Consider the following 6000-nt stretch of genomic DNA (forward strand, 5'->3'; position numbering starts at 1 on the left):
CAAGGGATGTTTACATTCCTTGTAATAGGACTAAAAGTGATACACCTTTTATGTAAAAGAACATGCTAAAAATAAAAGATAAAAAATAAAAGGTAAAATAAATAAGAAAAAAACATTTTTTAAACGCTCCCCGTCCCGACGAGCTCACGTGCACGCATACGTGAGTATCGCCCGCATATGAAAACGGCGTTCAAACCACAAATGTGAAGTATCACCATGATCAGTAGAGCGAGAGCAATAATTCTAGACCTCCTCTGTAACTCAAAACATGCAACCTGTGGAAATTTTTTGTAGAATGGTAATTAACCCCTTGCCAATTCTGACACTTCTCTCCTACATGTAATAATCATCATTGTTTTGCTATAAAATTAACCCCCAAACATTATATATATTGTTTTAGCAGACACCCTATGGAATAAAATGGTGGTCATTGCAACTTTTTATGTTACACAGTATTTGCGCAGCAATTTTTCAAACGCCTTTTTTTGGGGGAAAAAAAACTTTCATGAATAAAAAAAAAACAAAACATTAACACAATTTTTTTTGTATAATGTGAAAGATGATGTTACGCCAAGTAAATAGATACCTAACATGTCATGCTTTAAAATTGCGCACACTCATGGAATGGCGCCAAACTTCAGTACTCGAAAAACTCCATAGACAACGCTATACATTTTTTTACAGATTACATGTTTAGAGTTACAGAAGAGGTCTAGTGCTAGAATTATTCTTCTCGCTCTAACGTTCGCGGTGTATGTAACCTGTGTGTATCTGGCTCTGATACTAGCCAGTGCCTCACCAGACACTCACCTCACCGCATGTCCCTGGTAGGAAGATATATGTTATTAATGGGTTAAATAGCAACATATAGGGGGTAGATTTACTAAAACCAGAGAGTGCAAAATCTGGTGCAAATCTGCATAGAAACCAATCCGCTTCCATGTTTTATTCAGTGAACAGGCTGAAGTTAGAAGCGGATTGGCTACCATGCCCATCTGCTCCAGATTCTGAGTGCACCAGTTTTAGTAAAGCTTCCCCATTGTGTTACGCTTACTTTTCCTCCTGCTTTCACCTGCGGCACCTAAGGGAGGTTGATGTCCAGGAAATGTAAAATAATCTCTCTGAGGAGTTGCTCTTAGCACTGTGCTGCTTCTTCTCATGAGATTCTAAATGATTACCATGTCATATCATAAACCTCCACTAGCAAGGTCATCAAAAGACTCCTAATGAAGGCTGTGTCGTAAATGGCCCTGTAGTAAAAAAAAAAAAAAAAAAAAAATTTTCTTGACTTTTTTTTTTTCATTACATACGGAACAAAAAGTCCTCTATGTCAGTGGTCATCAACCCTGTTCTCAAGGCCCGCTAACAGGCCAGGTTTTATGTATTACCTTGGGGAGATGCAGACTAGAATACTGCAATCACTGAGCAGCAAATGATATCATCAGTAATGTATTTAAGTTATCTTGCAAACCTGGCCTGTTAGTGGGCCCCGAGGACAGGGTTGATGACCACAGCTCTATGTGATGATTTTTAGGTGACAGGTTCTCTTTAATGAGACACGCAGGGTCTAAAGGACACTGCATGTCTCCTCTGGGTTCCACTGAATGTTTTGCACTGCAGATGGCATTGCAAATAATTGCCTCCCAGCTTTGCTAGCCAGGGAAAGTGACAGGTGACCGGGAAGTGACGTCATAGACTTAGTTTTCAGGGTCACAGCAAGAAGGGGAGGGGAGCAGACGTGTGTCTGCTCTTCTCCCTTCCCTCCTATTGATGATGATGATTGATTGATTGATGATTGATGATGATGATCTTTTATATATCTGTAAGGGGATAATTCTTATAAATGGCCGCATGCGTAAAAGAGCATTCTTCCCAATGACATCACACTAATGTGTCATGAGCTGTAGATATAGTAATCATTATCAACATTCCCTGAGACCAGAAAGTTATTTTTAAGGGTTCCTCTGTGTTGAAAAGGTTGAGAAAGGCTGGCTTATAGCCAGACCACTTTTTTTTCTCCACGGGTTCTTTTTTCTTTTTTTTTTAATAAGGAAGAGGAACCAACCAATATTTTAATGCAAGTTGCGCTTTAAGAGGCATTGCAAAGTCAAAAAGCCCAAATGAATGTTGTCATAGGAATGCAGAGCTTGATAAATCTGCTTCTGTTTTTTTTTTTTCTATTGATTGTTTTCCTTCCACCACTTGCTCGCCCCCCCTCCCTTTTCCGCGAGGTTTTATGAGCCCACTCTGTTTTTATGGACGTTTGCCCATGTGACCTCCAATTGTAAAGTCTCATTACATCATCTCATTTAGCTGATTTACTTTTTTTTCATCCACAACAATTTCCAAACCCGAATCATTCTGCTACATGTAACAAAAATAAGACTTTAAGAGCTTGTTTAGCCAAGTGTTCATTACCACTCATGGGAGTTCTTCAGTTTAAAAAGTGAGGAATGAATAGATTACAAATAAATTACACACTCCTAATATTCATTAAACCTCTTATCCTGCTATAGCAAGTGCTTGTCGTTCTATTACACACAATACCAAAGGGATAAAATATGCACGCCATAAAGGTTGGCAAGTCAGTGGAGACAAAATTTTAGCATTGGTTAATTGTATGCTTTCCAGCAGAGAAATGGCATATTTTCTCATTCGGCATTCTGTGTCACTTTAGTGGCCAAGAGCTCAGCAATCAATGAGATAATGGAATGAAAAAAAAAGTCATAAAGAAACATTTAAGTTAAAAAAAAAATAATAATAGTTCGCCTGGGCTGTCAAAGTTAATATTCTGTAACTGCTCTGTGAAAACAGTGAAAGAATTCTCTGTTTAATGAGATATTTATATGATGCTGAGAGACGTGCAACATAACAAAAACCTGCCGCAAAAAGCCTCAATTTTTCATACTTGGGAAAGTAGGCAATTAAGTTAAATTCATGCAAAATAGGCATTAATGTTAGGCTGAAAAAAATGTAGGCTCTATTTTGGAAAACATGTACTTTTGTGTAAGTGGATTCACCGGATGGTATAACAAAGAATAAAAAGAACACAGTATACAGAAATTAAAAGAGGAATTAGAATTGAAAGTAAATTGCTCTTGAGTTCTTATTGACTGAATAAATAGTTTTTAGTGTAGTTGAAAAACATTCTTATTCTAGATACTTAAAGTGGAAACCAAAATACACCGTTCAGCCATAACTTTATGACCACTGACAGGTAAAGTGAATAAAATGTATTATTTTATTACAATGGCATCTGGAAGTGGGTGGGATATATAAGGCAGAAAGCAGAAAATGGGCAAACATAAGGATTTGAGCAACTTATTGTAATGACTAGACGACTGGGTCAGAGCATCTCCAAAACTGTAGCTCTTGTGGGATGTTCCTTGGCTGCAACGATCAGGACCTACCAAAAGTGGACCAAGGGTCATGGGTGACAGGGTCATGGGTGAAAGGCTCATTGATGCACGTGGGGAGAGAAGGCTGGCCGCTTAGTCTGATCCAATAGAAAAGCTACTGTAGATCAAATTGCTCAAAAAGTTCATGCTGGTTCTGATAGAAAGGTGGTAGAACACACAGTGCATTGCAGTTTGTTGCGTATGGGGCTGCATAGTGCAAATGGTCATGGTGCCCATACTGACCAGTGTCAGCCAAAAGTACCTATAATGGGGTGTACCTTCCTTAACCTATCCTTTTGCTTATGACTTGTTCGCTGAAAGCAGAATTTCCATGTTCAGGGAATGCACCATACATGCATGTGTTTGCAATGATGCATGAAAGTACAGTAGGTGCCACCGATATTGTGACACCTGCGAGCCCCATTGCGGAAGCCAGTGCCAAGCTCTGTTGCTCCTCCCTGCTCGCCGGCCCCAATGAATTCCTATGGATGCGCGCGCTCTGTCACTCCTCCCGCTCGCCGCCCCCAATGGATTCCTATGGATGCACGGCATCTCGTGGGGGTGGCGAGTGCGAGAAGCACAGCCTCACATCGGTGATTTCCAGCGCGATCCCATCCCATCCCAAACACAATATCGGCAGCAGGTACTGTATATGCATATATCCAAGTACAAGCATGTACAGCCATTCACTTCTATGGCTGTCTGTATGTGCCTCCACTAGTCCTCAGGCACAGTGCAGTGCTGCAGTGTTGAAGGATTAAAACAGGTGGGGAGGTGATGACACCTTGCCTCCCAGCCACCTGTCAAACACCCTCTGCCGAAAGTGTAAACAAGACCTAAAAGTTTATTTTACAGGGTGTTGTTATAATTGAAAGCATTAGCATATATCCAAGTACAAGCGAGTACTATATGTGGCTCATATTGTAATGACTAGATGACTGGGTCAGAGCATCTCCAAAACTGCAGCTCTTGTGGGATGTTCCTAGGCTGCAGCGATCAGGTTCTACCAAAAGTGGTCCAAGGAAGGAAAACCAGTGAACTGGCAACAGGGTCATGGGTGACCAAGGCTCATTGATGCACACGGGGAGCAAAGACTGGGCCATTTAGGTTGATCCAATAGAAGAGCTACTGTACCTTAAATTGCTGAAAAAGCCAATGCTGGTTCTGATAGAGGTATCAGAACACACAGTGCATAGTAGTTTGTTGTGTATGGGACTGCGTAGCTGCAGACTGGTCAGGGTGCACATGATGACCCATGTCAGCCAAAAGTACCTACAATGTGTCAGGGTTGGGGTCAGCCCTTCCTTCTCTGAGCTGGCCGCTCAGCTGTCAGCTAATTGCCAGCTCCCATCTCTCTCCACAGTTACCCAGCTGTTGATTCTGCTCGCCAGTCCTGCCTACTTAAAGTCGTCCAGCTCACTTGATCTCTGCCTTCACCTTTGTCAACATCACAGAGACTTTCTCCTGCATTCCTGTTGAAGACTTGCTCGGCTGACGTTCCTTCTGACTCCTGATCCTGCTTGCTGTACTACTACGTTTATCTCTGGCTCTCTGACATTTGCTTGGCTGACTACCCGATCCGGTTACTGAACTCTGGCTTGTTTTGACTACGCTTAGTCTGTTTACCTTATTGTTATTAAACAAGTGTGATTTAACTTTACTTCTGTCTCGGTCTGATTCATGGCTCCTGATACAATGGGAGTTTGTGTATCAGAATTGAACCACAGAGCACTGGAAGAAGAAAGCTTGGTCAGATGAATAACCAGAATGCACTATGGGAAGAGACAGTCTAGCGGAGGCTGAAATGATCTGCTACTGAAAGCTTGGTGCCTGCGAATCTTGGGAATGTTTGTGCTTCAACAGGTCAGTGCTGTTTTGGTGGCAAAAGGGAGACCTCTTTAATATTAGGTAGATGGTTATAATATGTCAGAAACCATGAAATCAGGCCGAGACAGAAGTACAGTTAAATCACACTTGTTTAATAATAAAATTAAAAAGAACAAACGTAGTCAAAACATAGCCAAAGTTCAGTAACTGGAATGGATAGTCAGCCAAGCCAGAAGTCAGGGATCAATGTAGTGCAACAGCAAGCAGGATCTGGAGCCAGAAGGGATGTCAGCAAAGCAAATCTTGAACAGGATTACAGGAGATAGTTTCTGTGATGTGACCAAGGAGAAGGCAGAACTCCTCTGGACTGGAAGGACTGACGAGCAGCATATCATCAACAGCTGAGTAACTGTGGAGAGAGATGGGAGCTGGCAATTAGCCAACAGCTGAGCAGCCAGCTCTGAGAAGGAAGGGCGGAGCCCAGCCTTGACATAATGTTATTGTGGGTGGTCATAAGTTTATGGCTGCTCAGTGTATCTTCCCTACCGTACACTTGTGCTTATGACTTGTTCGCTGAAAGCAGAATTTCCATGTTTGCGAAACACACCATACACCATACCTCCCCTAGATTTTAGTTAGAGGTATCAGAATAAAGGGGGCCAAATACAAGCCACACTTTTCAGATATTTAATTGTAAAAAATGTTGAAAATCATTTAACATTTTCCTTCCACTTCACAATTATGTGCCACTTTGTGTTGGTCTATCACATAAAAT

The sequence above is a fragment of the Aquarana catesbeiana genome, linkage group LG04, assembly GCF_042186555.1.
Source record: "Aquarana catesbeiana isolate 2022-GZ linkage group LG04, ASM4218655v1, whole genome shotgun sequence".
In the NCBI taxonomy this organism is placed as follows: Eukaryota; Metazoa; Chordata; class Amphibia; order Anura; family Ranidae; genus Aquarana; species Aquarana catesbeiana.